Genomic DNA, 17708 nt, shown 5'->3' on the forward strand with positions numbered 1-17708 from the left:
CAGAAGTGAATAACCTCCGTGAGATTCAGGGAGACTGGCACCACTTTGGGGGGGGGGTGGGGTGGGGGGGGGAAGGTGGAAACTGCCGGACATTAATTTCTTTTCCAGCTGTGGAGACCCATTCAGGAACACTGAGGATTGGCTTTGCAAACATCCCCTGAACACACACGAGAGATCCATAGAAAAAACCTTCCTTAGTGCCGCCCTACGTCGTGAAGTTAAAAAAAACTAAATTCGGATTCTGCACCTCCATTCACATGTCTCTAATAATTCAACAAATGGAGGTGAGATTAACTCTCCAATCACCCCCATGTCCCTCCCACTCCATCCACACGCTCTGTCCGAATCCACACTTGTCAAAGTCACAGTGAACAACTGCCATCACTCTCATCACCTCCGCCCCGAAACAATTTACACCAACGCCGATTATAATGATCAGCCACATGGAACTGGGAGGGGTCTGAATGGGGTGATCGAGGGCAGAGCTGGGGCGGAGACGGTATTGCATAAGGGTTGGAGAGCCAGGCAGAAGGTCAATGGGTTTAGGGGAGAGGGCTAACTCCCCCTAAAATGGGATAGGATCAGCAATAGAATGGAAGAGACCGCGGGCACCTCAAATTAAATCTGACAGTGACGTCGGCGTCGGCGCCCCTCAGATACTCACCCACCACCAGTCTGCAAGTGAGCACCCCTCTCTGTCCGTGCCTTCGCCGCTCTGGGGTGCTCTCGCTTCGCGGCTTTGGCTTTAAATCGTAGCTGTGGATTGGGCGGAGCCCCAGAGGCTGATGGCGCAGCCTCATGTCCCCACCCCCAACCCCTCAAATGGGCACTAAGTGCCAGGAGAGGGAGCCTTGGCACCGGCAGCCTGATGCGTTTCTTCACAGAGACTGCCAGACTTGCTGACCATTTTCAATAACATTTGCGTGTTTTTTTTAAATTTTCTGATTCCCAGAAAGCGCCTTTTCTTTTGTACTTGTGTTGTTCTGACAGCCTAACATTGTGAGAGAGACCCGAGACCTGGGACGCTGGCACTGAGAAAAAGGAAACTGGAACTGGGAGGGTGACACGGGGAAAGGAAGCCAGGCATTGGGAATGGGAACCCGGCACTGGGAGAGGGAGATGGGTACTAAAGGTGCAATACTGGGAGAGGCAGTCTGGTATTCGGAGTGTGGGAAAGGGAGCCTGGCATTGGGAAATGGAACCTGACAGAGAACGTCTGGAGTAAAAGTGACACTTGGGTCTAGCAGTAGGAGCATGGCACTGGAAAAATGAACCTGGGACTGGGAAGTAGAGCCTTGCCCTCGGAGTGTGTTACTGGGCAAGGCACCTTTACCCCGGGAAAGGGAACATGGCTTTGAGAAGGGGACCTGGTGCAAGACAAGGGAGCCTGGCACTAGCAATGTTGCACTAGGAGATTGGTCACTGGAAAAATGCCTGGCGCAGGGAAAGGGAGTCTAGCACTGGGAAGGGGAAGTAGGGCATTAGACACGGGACCCAAGCTTGGCACTACGAAAAAGAATCTGGTATGAGGAAGAAGGCACTGGGACAAATGGACACAGGCACTGGGAGACAGAACCTGGCACAACAGGCGTAACAATGCAAAAGGGAGCTTGGCACTGAAAGTATGGTACTTGGAGAGGACATCTTTTTTGTGGGAAAAAGAAGCCTGTTCTATCGTTCAATGGGATTCTAGCTGATTCGTGAGCTAGATAGATCCCATATCCCTGAGTATATTCATATTTAAAATTAACAGCTGATATAGCATTGATTGCCATTTACAGAAGAGCGTTTCCAAATTTCTAATATCTTTCATGCGCAGAGGTGCTTTGCCATTTCCTTTCTGAATGGTCTGGCTTTTTTTTAAGGCTGTGACCTCAGTATGACCATTTAGAAAAGGCACTGAGAGTTACAAGGATGCTAAGTGTACACTGGGTAGGGGACTTCAAAGTCCATCACCAAGAATGACTCAAATTATTGACCAAATCATGAAGAAATTATCTGCTAGGCTTGTCCTATGGCTGATGATTTAGCCAACAAAGAAAACCTACTTGACCCCATCTTCAATAATCTACATGCCGCAGATGAGAGAACAGGCCACTTGGAACAATACCAGACAGATGCGAAATAAGATTCCAACATTATGAAGCTACAGTACAGGACTACATGCACAATAAACAGCAATGCAGCGCAGTTTAGGCACAGCTAGGCAGTCCTGTTTCTAGCGAGGCAAATCAAAGCTGTGCAGTTTTGACACTTCCAGTTGTGAATGGTGATTAAATAATTATTAGGAGCAAAAGGCTCTACAAAAAGTTCCCATTCTCCACAATGGAAGTGCCAAGCAAATCACTGTCAAAGACAAGACTGAAGCATTCACAATCATCAATCAGAACTACCAAGAGTGGGTAATTCACCAGCCTTCTCCTGATGTTCCCCAACATCACAGAAGATAGATTTCATTCAATTCAATTCATTCCATGAAATATCAAAGGCTTAAGTCTCTGGATAGTGCAACAGCTAATACTTTGTATAATTGAAGATTATGCTCCTAAGCTAGCCATGCATTTAGCCAAGCCATTCCAATACTGTCACACTACTGGCACTTACATGACAATGTGGAAAACTGCCTGTGTTTGTCCTGCCCACAAAATGCAGGAGGAATCCAACATGACTAATTACCTCTGCATTCAGTCTACATTTGATCAACTGCAAAGTGATGGAAGAGGTTACTGACAGTGCTGTCAAGCAGAACTCCCTCAGCAATAACCTGCTCATTGATGCTCAGTTTGGGTCATACCAGGACCTCTCAATTTCTGACTTCATTACAGCCTTAGTCCAGACGGAGACAAAAGAAGTGAATTCCACAAGTGAGGTGAGAGTGACATATTCTGAAGTCAAGGAGCCTGAGTAAGTTGAAATCAGAACAGGGGGAAAACACTTCAATTATCTCAGTCCTAGGATATCATTGCAGGAATTCCTCAGAGTAATGTCCTAACCCAACCATCTTCAGCTGTTCCATTAGTGACCTTCCAACATGACAGCAGCAGTGACGAATGCACAGTGTCGAGCACCATTTGCAATCCCTCACGAAATGAAACTGTCCTTCCCCATAAGCATCAAGATCTAGAAAACATCCAGGCCCTAGATTGATAACTGATTGTGCCACACAAAAGTTAGTCAGTGAATTTATAATCACCACCCTTTGATAAGTAATTACCTATTATCAATGCTGAATCTCCACCATCAACATCGCTCGAGTTACCTTTAGCTAGAATCTTAACTGGACTCGCCACACAAATACTGTAACTGTGAGAGCAGATCAGAAACTAGGTATTCTGTGTATACACCTTCTGATTCCCCAAAGGCAAGTTCAGGAGCGCAATGGAACACTGTTCATTTGCCTGAACGAGCAAAGCTCCAACACTCAAGAAGTTCAACACCATCCAAGACAAAGCACTCTGTTGATTGATTTGATATGTCAAACATTCACTCCTCCACTTCTGATGCACTGTGGCAGTGGTGTGTCATATACAAGAGGCATTGTAATAATCTGCCAAGGCTTTTTCAACATATTGTCACAAGGACAACTGATTGTTCTGCTGAAGAATTTAAGGAGTTGATCACAGGAAAGCCTGGAGTCAGGAAACAGCATCTCCTAGCCTGTGACTCTACCACAAAGCAGGACAAGGCCTAGACACAACCTACTTCTTCATGGGCAGTCCCTTGGACAATATTGTCCTACTGCCACTTAGATTCGAAAGGTTCACAGATGGGTAATCTGTTCAAAGCATGATCTGCACGCTCTACCTCATGCATAATAAAGGTGTGCTTGAAGTGTCAGGAAGATGGGTTGTCTAGAAGTCTGTGCACCCCGTCCAATGGCTTTGCTTCTGCGGGTTCATAGTGAAGACTCTCCACCTCTATTTACTGCCTTTCCAAATTTGGTCAATCGCAAGGATGAGGCTCCCATAAGTTTGTTGGGGAAATGTTCAGGGGTCATTTGAAGAATCGTCAAAAGATTTCCACTGTCCTCCTGAAACTTTCTTCCTGAGAGTACTGTGGGTGTGCCTACACCAAATGGGCTAAAGCAGTTCAAAAAGGTGGCTCCCTATCACCTGCTCAAGGGCAATTAGGGTGGGCAACAAATGCTCACAATGCATACATGAATACATTTTTAAAAATTGACTCTCTCTTCTCAGGATTTATTTACCACTCAAACACTCTCCTCTCATAATATAGAAAATCAATAACATTTGAATAAAGAAAGAGAGGTTTGAATTTTATTGTGCTTGCACAATCCCAGGACGTTTCATTATTCTTTAAAACCGATGAATTGCTTAATGTGTAGTCACCATTTTAATGTAGGAAAGGCAGCAGACAATTTGCATGCAACAGTCTCCCATAAACAGCAACGAGATAGATGGTCAGATAATCTGTAATAGTACAACATTGGTTGACAGATGAATATCTAGCCAGGATGTTAAGAGAATTAGTGATAATGGGAACTGCAGATGCTGGAGGATCCAAGATAAAAGAGTGTGGAGCTGGATGAACACAGCAGGCCAAGCAGCATCTCAGGAGCACAAAGGCTCTCTGATGAAGGGTCCAGGCCCGAAATGTCAGCTTTCGTGCTCCTGAGATGCTGCTTGGCCTGCTGTGTTCATCCAGCTCCACACTTTTTTATTTTGTTAAGAGAATTACCCTGCTCTTCTTTGATGAACAACTTTTGAAGCTTCTATCTTGCACTTGATGGGTGGACGGGGTCCTTGGCTTAGTGTCTCATCTGAAAGACAGTGCCGCCAACAGTGCAGCTCTCCTTCAGTACTGAAATGAAGTGCCATCCTGGATTTTGCGATCATGTCTCTGGAGTGAAACTTCAACATAGGGCCTTCCAACTTGAGAAGGAGTGCTGCCTGCTGAGTCGATGGCGCACAGAATAGGCAAAAGTTATTGAAGGTTGGATCACAGTGTGATCCTGGGGCTTGAATATAAGTAACACCACTGAGTGGCAAAGAGAAGGATGCTGAGTAGGTGGAACTGGGTTGGACCTTTTCCAAGGGAATGTAGGTGACAAAAGGAAAATATCCACCTTTAAGAAATTGTAATTGGAATGTCCTGTTGTCTTTCTAGTGTATTAGCTTGTACAATGAGCCTTGGTTGTCTCAAACGAAACTCATAAACGCACATACATACACACACAAACACATCGTCAATGAAGCCAGAACATGTTTCACTCTCTGCAGTGTTATTTTGAAAACTAGTATTCAAAACATCAAAGTTTGCAGAATGTCCCTATAGTACCATAAATAAGGTATCCTGTAATGGTCTCTCTGATTTACTTGCTTAGGAGGAGACAAGGATAAGAGTTAAACCTCAAGTTAGCTGGACAAGATTTACCACTTCACATATATTTACATTTCACCAGTACCACATCTCTGGTTGAAGCCCATCATTCTAGCCCCTTAACTCCTCATCAAAATTTATACCCCATGACATTGTAATCATTCTTCCATCAAAGCCCAACCATCTAACCCATCATTTTCCTATTGAAGCACATCTTTCTAGATCCCCAACTGTTCCATTGAAGCTCAACATTCCAATTCCCCAATACTCTCATTGAAGGCATCCCTCTAGTTACCTAAACCTCAGTTCAAAGTCCATCCTTTAGTTCCCTAATTCTCCATGAAATGCTGATTGCTGTCTGGCAGACAATTACAGACATCTAGAGATAATAGATTGAACTGGGAAAGTACATTTTTAAACTGCCCAAACTGGTAAATCTCATCAGTTTTCATTTTTGTTCTATTATGTTTTGTTGTTACAGATTTACAAATTTATCCTTTTCCTGGAGGTTCTTCTGCTTCCCAGAGCCCTGGTTCACAAGTGACATTACTGGTACTTTATCCACGTGCTTGCCAATTAGGTAATCCAGAACGGTGTGAGGGAGGAGATTATTTGACTGTAAGGCAGAGTTCAATGTGCCCACAGTCTCTGGCTGTAAGTCAACTTTCTAATGGGACACATTGACTGATTGACCAGGAGCAGGAATAGTGGACAACTCTCCTCTCCCGTGCCCAGTATTTGAGGCTAATGTAATACTAGGGCCCATGAAATCAGGGCATCAAATACACCAGCTAATGGATTCAAATTTCCTAGATTACAATCACATTGGGTGCTGTTGGCTTATGATCAGCTGGTAGTCTTTGTCTGGATTTGTATAGGGTTAATGTTGATGATCAACAGCTCTAATAGAATGTTATTATTAGTTCAGCCCATTTGCTTCAACGAGCAGGATTGGTAGTTCCGGGTATTGTGAGTAACTAGCTCAATCTATTATTTTTTTTTTAAATTGCACAGGAACCCCAATGAGTCATGTTTGTAATGACTCTTTGCAGTGTAGCTCCAATATAAACTATTGATTTTCGCATCCAGTGACATTCAGTCTTTCTAAGATTATAGCTAACAAATGAACAAATGTCACTGAATGAGCAAGAAAAAAAAGCACTGTAATACACCACTAAGGGGGGATGCTGGCAGTTAAATTCGTCAATGAAACATTGCCAAAACTTTTCTAAAATCTTAGTTTGTTTCCTTGTCCTTAAAACAGAGATAGCATGACATGAAGGAAAGACTTAGTAAAGTATTGTACTGTTTTGATAGAATAAAAAAAACCAAAAGTTTCTACTGGCAGGCAGCTGAATAACCAAATTATGCAGGTTTTAAGATCAATGATAACAGCGGTAACATCAAAAGTATGATAATTAATTTATGATATTCTGGCAAACACTGTCTGGAAACACAGCGTAAGCAGATTCTATAACCAAAGGAAATGGATAAATTATTCAAAAAAGAAACATTTGCAGGGCTGTGGGGGCAAGGCCCAAGAGTGAGACTTACTTTGAAGTGAACCCACCGTTCTGGATTGAATGACATTCCAGTCTGCAAGGTGCAATTGCAAAGGTAAAGGATTTGACAGCATGCTGCTTTGGAGAGGTAGGCTACCTGACTGACATCAGAAAAACAGCACTAGAAGAAGCAGATATGACACAGTGTGGAGTTGGAGGAATACAGCAGGCCGGGCAGCATTTTCAGAAGCAGGAAAGTTGATGTTTCAGGTCAGGACTCTTCTTCAGCAGCAAGTGAGATTCCAAACAAAAATGGATGGGAGCGTAAGTGGGGTTTTGAGATAGAAAGGTCTTTAGTACAGTAAAATGGGACTTGTAAATTGAAGTAGCTTAATTGTCCCTATGCTGTACCCACTGCACACAGCAGTGATACATTTATTCCCAGAAATAGTTTTATTCCAGTGACACATATGAAGAAATGAAGTCAGTTCCTCATTAATCCCAGACTCTCCCACTCCACCCCAGGAAAGCTCTAACATATCTCTTCTGTTTTCATTCCATCAACCTTCAAAACTCTCATGTCTGCTTGTTGTCTTGTTGCAGCCTCCTGGCATCTACAACACAGATAAATTGCTGACTTGGCCAAACAGCAAGGGATGCCGGGTATATTGGCTAAGTAAAACTCTGAACTCACAAAACCCATACCAGGCACACTGCAAACACAGCAGCCAGGTGCCAATGGCATTAGCAAAATGTAAAAGACAACAGTTATTCTGGATAGACAACAACTTGTCCAGTAAACAAAGGAGAGCCCACCCAGAAAGACATTGGGTCCAATCGTAGCATACTATCTAAAAGATTGACTCTTGTTTCAAATTATTAAGTGTGTCTCCCTGATTGGCCAGAACTATGAAAAGGTCTAGAAAACCATCTAAAAGATATAAAAGCAGGGGTCACCTGCAAATCCCGCTCTTGGAACCACTCTCAGAATCTCTGGAATCATCGGAGGCCTTCTGACGAGACCAGCATGGTAAGAGGCAGACATCAGTTGATCACCCAGACAGAGAGGGGGACAGAGAGACAGAGAGGAAGAAAGCATCTTCGCAGACCCAGAGACAGAGTCACACAGAGTGACTGCATAAATTTACTAGACACTCAGAAAGTATTGTAACCTTAAGGGGCCAAATGGGATTAGTTTGCTTCGTAATTTTGTTCCTAATAAAGTGGGATTGTTTTGCTTTGGTGCCGGCTTGAGTTCATATTGATTTGACTGCCTTGGTATTGTGGGATACCTGGGCAAATTCATTCATAACATTCCGGTTGGAGTTGTCTGTAACTTGTTTAATGAAGAAGGACAATTGTCTCTCTTCTGACCCTCAACCTTGAAATCAAATGACTTTGCATGGCAAGGCAAGTTCTGATTCTGAGCTTTTCTGTATTTCTGCCCCTCAGTCAACCCAACACTTAATTGCCATGACATACAGCAGTCTCACCAAATATCTCCACCTCTTCATTCTCTTCTCAAACCAATGATAGCCATAATCAGAATCCTTAAACCTCATACTATTTTTCAGCATCCTCCCATTTATTACTTCTGCCTCTTTGACATCTCCAGACTCTCTCTTTGATCAGAGCTCGTGCTGGGGAATGAAATAGGGCTAGCCCTCACACATCTGTCTGCCGATAAACATCATTCCCTATCCTTTTCTAGGTCAGTGCTGATGTCCGGTTTCCCACTCCACCCATTCTCCTGGTGCCTCTCCCCATATAACCAGTTGGAAACTGGGTTGTGTCTGCCTGGATTCATGCCCACTGGGTGAACATTGACCCCAGACCAGATGCGTGAGGATTAAGATGTTCCTGTAGACTTTCTGGAAAAGCCTGACAGGAGAAAAATTCTGTTAACACCCTTTCAATTCTAGGGTTACATCGCCCCCATGAGTCAGTAATCTAGAATCTAGTGCCAATTTGAGTAAGAGTCAGTATATTACTCACTCTGATCAAGCTAATTAATCAAAAGTCAGCAGCTCTAGTGTTCACAGAAGAATCATGCTGCTATTCAATTCAGCCAAGGTTTCCCAAAGGTCAGATACAGGAATTGGCATTCTAGGGTCATAGAACACTTACAGCACAGAATGCAGCTATTCAGCCCGGCATGTCTGTGCAAGAGCAACTCAGTTAGTCTAGGTTCCTTTCTCAGTAGCCTTGCAGTGATTATCTAATTCTCTTTTGAAAGCCGTGATTGAATTTTCCTCCACCTCACTCTCATTGCAGATCCTAACCTTTTGCAGCAGAAAAAAAGGTTTCTCATGTCACTGTCACTTCTTTTGACAATCACCTCAAATCAGTTCCCTATGATTCTTAACTCTACATCAAATTACTTGCTGAATGAACTTGAGACCCCAGATTTGCACCTTAGTCTTTGCTGAGGAACCTAAGAATACTACAAAAGACCTCACATCAATTTGTTAAATGGTAAGGTTTAGGCAATTTCCCTTCTGATTCATATTCTGTGAGGCCCGTTGTATGCTCTGTTTTTTTTTTCTCTTTCCATAGGTGCTCTCTAACCTGCTGAGCATTTCTGTTATTTTCTGTTTCTATTTTCAGAATTCCAGCATCTGCAGTGTTTTGATATTGTTTCCTTTACTGCTGTTTTCTCTGAGGCTGCGACATGCTGTTTACGGGATGATCTATTCCTGGCTTTCTGCCCAATTCAAAGAAAGAATTAAAAGGCAATTTACTGAAATAATTTTTGAAGCAATTGCAGGGGCCAAACTAATCTTAGGAATTCATAAATAAAATCTGAAAAGTAAACAACGGGCCTTACACAATCTGGGGAGAGAGGACAAAGTTAGCGTTTCAAGTTGATGTCCTTTTGTCCTTCTGGTTAAAGTTTGAAGTGTAATAGGTTTTGAGCAAGTGATATGCAGGGGAGGGTGGGAAGAAGAAATAAAAGGAAACATGAAAGGCTAAATTTGCAATGCCAAGGGGAGTGGTATAGGGGACAAGTAAAGAATGAAAAGATGTGCTTAGAGGAGGTATGACTGACTGGATAGTGGATAACGAGAGTCGAGAGGTAGTATGCTCCTATTAGTGTGAAGGGCAAGGCTGGTAGTTCTTGGGAATGTTGGATGATAGAGAAATTGAGGCTCCGACCAAGAAGGAGGAGTATGGCAGGTGCAGACAGCTGGGATTGAGTGAATCCCTTGAGGAGTATAAGGACAGTAGGAGTGTACTCAAGAGGGAAATAAGGCAAAAAGGTGTTGTGAGATAGCTTTGGCAAATAGTATTCAAGAGAATCCAAAGAGATTCTACAAATACATTAAGGGCAAAAGAGTAACTAGGGAGAGAATAGGGGCCCTTAAAAATCAACAAGGGCATCTTTGTGAGGAACCGCAAGAGATAAGTGAGATGCTAAACATGTATTTTGCATCAGTATTTACTGGAGACGTGTTTATAATTAGACAATATAGTGAAGAAGATGTTTGATGCACTTGCATTGGTCAGTGCATTTCAGTACAGCAGTTAGGATGTCATAGGGCATTGCGGCTCCATGGGACATTGTTTACGCCACTTTGGAACGCTACATTCAGTTCTGGCCTCCCTGATATAGGAAAGATGTTGTTAAACTTGAAAGGGTGCTTCTACTGTGGAAGCTAGAGAGTGTGGAGAAATAAACAGTAACATTTTGATAAGTGTTCATATTGGAGAGGAGGTGCTGGATGTCTTAAAACGCATAGGGCTGGTAAATCTGAAGGACTTGATCAGGTATACCCCAGAGCTTTGAGGGAAGTGATTGGTGGGTCCCTTGCTGAGACTTCTGCTGTGTGCATCTTCTCAATTTGATCTTACCATGTAGCTTCTCTGTTATCTGGCTGAAACCTCAAGAGCCACAGTAGCAAAGTTTAATGTCTATCTTATCAGTTCTACAGTTTATGTACTTTAATCATCAGGGACATCATATTTTTCTAACAGTGGCTTGATATCAATTTTCTGCTTTGCACAGCAGCTGGTGTTTTCTGAATCACCCTCAATAAAACGAACAGAACAAAATGATCTAAATTTCTCCCTTTCTACACTGTGTCTACACTCTTGCACTGTGGAGTATCCCAAACAATCTTCCTCCCACTGCCAAACTTTACATTTCACTGCCTGCAAAGCTGTCAAATACCAGTGTCATTGAACAGAAGGTAGTTCCTTGAGTCTACCCTGTCATTCAATAAATTATGATCAGGGTCTTAATTCCACTTTCTTGTCTGCTACCCCACAACTATTGACTTCCTTGTAGATCAGTATCCCTTGGCCAATGCTTGTACCAGTGCTGTCCCTATCTCCACACCTTGCATCCTTTACCAGTCTTGCTCCCCTGTGTCCTGTTTTGAGCATACAACTGCTGAGGTCGAGGATTCATCTTCTAATCTGATGGCACAGCTGCAGCACCTATTCCATTTTTCTTGTGATAATTTTTGTTGCCATGAATATGGCAAAGGTCCTGGCCTCAGGTTGCTGTAGTGCTGACCTCCTGAATTCCTGCCGAATCCCAATAAACTGACTGCAATGATAAATGTGGCACAGTGGGGCAGCATGGTGACTCAGTGGTTAGCATTACTGCCTCACAGCGCTAGGGACCCAGGTTTGATTCTGCCTTGGGCAACTGTCTGTGTGGAGTTTGCACATTCTTCCCGTGTCTGCCCGGGTTTCCTCCGGGTGCTCCAGTTTCCTCCCACAGTCCAAAGATGTGCAGGCTAGGTGGATTTGTCATGCTAAATTGCCCATACTGTCCAGAGGTGTTTAGGTTGGGTGGGTTGGATGTGGGGAAATGCAGGGTTGGAGAATGAATCAGGGTGGGATGGTCTTCAGAGGTGCAGTGTGGATTTGTTGGGTCGAATGGCCTGTTTCCACACTGTAGGGATTTAAATGCTGATTCCATTCAGCTGTATAATGCTACTGAAAGGATGACTGTTGAACTTTATTGGAATTGCAACAGGCCAAGGACGGAGACCCCCTGCAATACCTGCAACGTAGGTCAGCTGATTTGCCCCTTGACTTCCAATAATTAATCACCCTGCTTGACCATGACTCATTCCCTCATCCATTTGGCTAATAAATATTCTCCCTCTATTCCACCCTTATAAATAGAACATAATGAGAGTAAATAAATGTCAAGATGACCTGAAAGGCAGAGTGACAATACATATATAAAGATGTTGTGACTGGGAGGTACGAAGTGTTAATCACTTTACTGTGTGGTGTCACCTCATGGTTAAACTTCGGGGAAAATTTCCCCTCCCTGTGTCTACAAGCATGTTGCCTAGTGAAGGATTTATCCTGCCCAGTATCCAGACCCAGCACATTCAGTGGCAGGATGGCCATTATTAGCAGAGTGGCTGAATAGATATCCAATACCAGTGGCATGTCTATATCCTGTACTGGTAAACATAAGAAATATGCCAGTTTGGTTTCTGGAACCTGCTCTGTCATTCAGTAACATCATGGCTGATCTGATTGTGGTCATAATTCCATATTCCTGCCCAACTTGATTTGCCCTATAATCATTGATTCCCGTTTCGGTCAATACTGCCTCAACAGCATCCTGCACCAATGCTGAACTGTTATCCTTCAAAAGTCTTCCTCCTCTGTATCCAATACCAGTGCCATTTCTAGATCAGATTGAGGGACAGCCAACTCACCCTCAGATCTCAGAGATCAGAAGAACTGCAGATGCTGGAGTCACAGTCAATACAGTGTGGAGCTGGAGGAACATTTTCTGCTGCCTGATCTGCTATGTTCCTCCAGCTCCACACTGCATTGACTCACCCTCAGGTCACTGTTTCATACAATTCTCTCATAATGTTCTTATTTACTCAATCTGCTTTGGCACTGACGTTGGTTAGTGATTGTAAATGATTCATTAATGGACTCCTAGTGTAATTTATCTCTGTACTCCAGTTATTGCCGTAGATGTAACAATTGGAATCCATTTCCCTGCAGTGAGGATAAATGGAGCCTCCTCTTCATGCAAATTCCACAAATTCCAGCCCTCACACAACATTGCTCAGAACTCCCTACTGCAAACACCCTGCTGGAATTTGTCTCAAGCTGTCACTTGAATTGCTTAATACAATGTTTTCTCAGTATGCACGAGGAAATGATTGTGACTACATGCATGGATCCAGCATTATCAGTTTAACAGCTCCTGTGGAACTACAGACTAAACTGACCTAACTTGGAACGATCACTGAAATGGGCACAGACGGCTGCTTAGATTGAATGAGGGAGACAGATAATCCTTAAGTTCTAGTCCACGGTCATTTTTTTCTCTGTCAGGCAGGATTTTGGCCTTCGTGCCTTTGACTCCATATAGGATCATCTGGGCTGCTCCTCCTAATAGAAGTCACTGTAGTGCTGGATGCACTTTGATGCACCTCTCAATCCAATAGAGTGCAGACAATATGGGCCATACATGATGCATAGACACAAGTGCAAGTTATCAAAAGATGGCTGGTATCCCAGGGACTCAAACCATGAGGCACTTCACACAGAAGAAGAGGCTGACCTGCAGAAGGAAATGATCCCTCATGCCTGTATTTTAAATCTCACCAAGACCCATTTCATGCTGTCTTTTTGATTGAGTCACACACTTAACTTGGAGACGTATGTAATCAATATTCACTGGATTGCTTCCTGGTGAAAGAGGGTTTTCCAAAGATGAGAAATTGAGTAAATTGAACTGATATCCTGAGAAGTTCAGAAAATTGAGTGTCATGGAGTCATACAGCATGGAAACAGACCCTTGGTCCAACTTATCCATGCTGACCAGGTATTCTAAAATGACCTAACAATATCCAAGCACAATCTGCACTTCATGGCCTGACATTTTGCCACTCTACCATTATCATCAAGCCAAAAGGATAATTCATTTTGTTTGGAGATGAAAAGTTTCTTCGCTCAAAGGGTTATGAATCTCTGGAATTGTCTACCCCACAGTGCTACCGATATTCATTTGTTGAGCATATTCAAAACAGGCAATGATAAATTTTTGGACTTTGATTCACATTGAGTCCTGATTGGGAAATGCTTCTATTTTAAAATTTTCATCCTTGTTTCCAACCATCTCCATACTCTTGCCCCATTCTATCTGACCTCAAACTCCACAAAGCTCCAAAATATCTGCATTCTTCCAATTCCAGGTTCTTGTGGGCTCCTGAATACTCCTCCATTAGTGACCATGCCCCTGGAAGCCTCAGGTCAGAGTTCTGGAGTTCCCTCCTGAAATCTTTTGATCTCTTTCCTCCTTTAAGATGCTCTCTATAACCTCTGTGGCCAAGCCTTGGTCACTTTTCCCCTTATGGTTCTGCATCAATGTTTAATTTGATTTGACTTGACTTGATTTGATTTATTGTTGTTATATGTACAGCGATACAGTGAAAAATGTTTTGTATAGTCTACAGGAAGATCGTACCAGACAAAATACAGCAGGCAGCAAAAAGAGTGCAAAATAAAGTGTTACAACTGTAGAGATGATGCAAAGCGAGAGAGAAGAGGATGGCAACATTAATGTTTGAGAGGTCCGTTCAAAAGTCTGATAAGAGTGAGGAAGATGATGTTCTTGAACCTGTTCATACATATATTCAAACTTTTATATCATCCGCCCGATAGAAGAGGCTGGGAGAGAGTGTAACCAAGGTGGGAGGGGTCTTTGATTATTTTGATTGCTTTACCGAGGCAGCAGCAAGTATCGATGGAATTGATAGATGGACGGCTGGTTTGAGTGCTGGACTGGGCTGTGCTCATCACACTCTGTAGTTTCTTGGGGTCTTGAGAAGAGTAGTTGCCATACCATGCTGTGATGAATCCAGATGGGATGCTTTCTAATGTGTATTTATAAAAATTGGTAAGATTCCTTGTGGAAATGCCAAATTTCCTTAGCCTCCTGAGGAAGTGTGGCCTTGTTGTCCTTTCTTGATCATCATGTCAATATGGGTTGATCAGGACAGATTGCTGATATCATCATTCCCTGGGACTTCCCAGTTCTGGACCATCTCCACCTCAGCACCATTGAAGCATTGATGCCCTCCACCCCACTTCCTGAACTCAAAGGCCAGCATTACGAACATTGATGGAGAGACTGTTTTTTGATAAGCACTCCTGTGAAACATCTTGAGCAATTTTATCTCAGTAGGAGCACTGCACAAATACAAGCTAATGTGGCAGTCAGTGTGGGATAGGTTTAATTGCTGCACTATTTTAGCCAGCCCACTGAATGATTTAGAATTTGCACTCGTGGTTAGACAGATTTTCCGAGCTTGTCTGAACACGCTGTCTGATTCAGCAAGTCATTGGCTTTGGCCTGGGGATGATTACACTGCTGACTTTAGGATCTCTGTTTTTGGTAGCCAGTACAAGCTGTTTTTCAAGTATCTTTGAGAAATTCTAAGCCATTGATATATGGGCACCCAGGCTGATCAGATCATACCCATAGTTCCAAAAGTCTCCCCCTCTCTCATGGTCTCCAACAAAAGCACTCTCCACGGGTCCAACAAAGGTACATTTATTTGTATCACTAAAAAAGCTTTTATCTTACACTTTTTGTCAGGACAAACACAAGAGTGCCAAATTTCAAACAATGACAATAATCATACCACAGGAGAAAAGTGTACTCATTGTTTGGTAAGTTACTACCAAAGTGTTGAGGCATTGGAATGGAGAAATCACCAAGGAACTGTGGGCTCACCCAGCTCTCAGGTAATTGTTAAAGGTTCAAATCTTAATCATATTATTTTTGTTTGCAAAGAATGGTACCCTATGAACGAATGTGTCACTTCCACCAAGCATAAATGATCAACATTATGAACTCTACAGATTACGTTTAAATTGATTGTTGATATATCTATTAGCACACTCAGAATTATTCAGTGAGAACTGCCTAATTATGGGACTGATTCTAAGTAGAAGTTTCCCTTTAGGTTTTGCAAGAATTAGTTAGTTGAATATGGTCTGTACTCTGCCAATTATGAACAAACAAAGGGCAATTCTGTTTGAGTCAATCAGCTAGCTGTTGGGTGTACATTGTCCACACCATCAATATCGAACAACAAGGATATGCTTTTATCCTAATTATGGGCTAGGCCTGGGCATGTTCTACTTGGCTAACTGAAATGGTGAGGCGGTGGGGGAGGGAAGGGGAGGTGAAGAATGTAACAGGACTGGAAAATATAAATGAAAAAGAAAATGAAAAGAATAATGTATGATGACAAAAGGGACATTGTAATTGAGGCTTACCCAGAAAATCGGAAGAACAGAAAAATTCTTGGAAATGAAAAAAATAAAACCTGAAATGTTAATCCTTTGAATTGAGAAAATGCTGGGGTGCATAATGGAGCTTCAGACTTATTGTGTATGGCTAGGGAGCCCAGGGGAAGAAGAAAGGGAATTTTGTAGAAATCGTATTGCTTGTTTTGTTCCTGCACAATGAAATTGTGTAATTGCACAGCTCCACAACCGGGCTGAAAACTGTCACTGCTGCCAAGAACAGTTTCCTTGTGGCATTTGGTTTCTTTGAACTTGCTCAGTGTGTCATCCACTCAAACAATTTCCCATTCACAAATTCAAATCACTGCACTGATATCATTTGTATTGATGATATTGGACTATGAGTCACCTCACAGAAATCTAATTGACAAGGCTGCTACCTTTCCATAAAGGCCAGTAAGATAGATCAGCCATGATCCTGTTGAATAGCATGATGTGGAGGTGCCAGCCTTAGACTGTGATGGACAAAGTCAGAAGTGATATGACAGTAGGTTATAGTCCAACAGGTTCAAATAAACTATTGAATAGCAGACCAGGCTTGATGGATTGGACAGCCTACAACTGTGTGTATTTCTTATGGTCTTATGGTCTCATAGTAAACCATGACCAGGGTGGATATAACCAGCTCACTCATGCCCTAAATCTGACAACTAAAATGTTCCCCTGGCCTGCCTCCCATCCTCTGTTAACTTCAATTCATTCATTCACCCATCATCTCTGAGCTCATCAACCTTCATTGGCTCTCAGGCTGCCACAAATTTTGAAATTCTGATCCTTCCACGAATTCCATGTATATTTGTTAGAGAAGGAATTTAAAAGATTTGTATGAGTGATTCCAGGAGTGAGAAGCATCAGGTACACAGGTGGATTATGGAACTTTGGACTGTTAATTTCTAGAAGATTGAGAGGAAACTCAGTAGAAGTTTATAAAAACAAGACTTTGGATAAAGCAGATGGTGAGAAACTGTTCCTATTGGTGTAAGGTTAGAGAACCAGAGGACTCTTGATTTGAAGTGACTGGTTAAAGAGCCAGAAGTGATAAAATATTTTCTGCAGCAAGTGGTTAAGAGCTGGAAAGCACCGCATGACAGTATAGTGGAGGTATAAATAATTGAGGTTTCTAAAGGGAATTGGAACATTATCTGAAGGAAAAAGATAGGGCAATGGGAAAGGGCAGGGGAGTGGGACTAATTTAGTTATTATGGTACATTGTGCTGTTTGTCAGACCTCTTGGTGTGTGGGCCTTGGGCGATTGTAAATGTGGTGTCTGAATGGGTTTCCTCTGATTGCCGAGTTTCTTCCCAGAGTCCAAAGATGTGCAAGCTAGGTGGATCGGCCACGCCAAATTGCCCATAGTTTCCAGGGATGTGTAGGCAAGAGGGGTTAGCCATGGGAAATACAGGGATAGGGTAAGGGGACTGGGTTTGGGTGGAATGCTGTACAGAGGGTTGGTGTGGACTCAATGGGCTGAATAGCCTGCTTTCACACTATAGAGATTCTGCAATCTATTTGCTTGTGCAAAAAGCCTTCTTGTTATATAAGAGGATGGCCTCT

The 17708-nt window shown here is 42.8% G+C and overlaps 1 protein-coding gene across 4 annotated transcripts in view; it reads right to left on the reverse strand.

Annotated features, from left to right (window-relative positions):
* plat (plasminogen activator, tissue) overlaps positions 1 to 17708 on the reverse strand; it is a 47807-nt gene that overhangs the window by 23267 nt on the left and 6832 nt on the right. The window contains exon 1 of one of the 4 annotated variants that reach the window (XM_048522837.2): positions 665 to 750. The exons of the other annotated variants lie outside the window; for them this stretch is intronic. The gene's annotated coding sequence lies outside the window, so the exon portion shown is untranslated. Of the gene's footprint in view, positions 1 to 664; positions 751 to 17708 lie in introns of those variants that run through there. 4 annotated transcript variants of the gene reach the window in all.

Source organism: Stegostoma tigrinum, chromosome 40 (genome assembly GCF_030684315.1).
Source record: "Stegostoma tigrinum isolate sSteTig4 chromosome 40, sSteTig4.hap1, whole genome shotgun sequence".
NCBI lineage: Eukaryota > Metazoa > Chordata > Chondrichthyes > Orectolobiformes > Stegostomatidae > Stegostoma > Stegostoma tigrinum.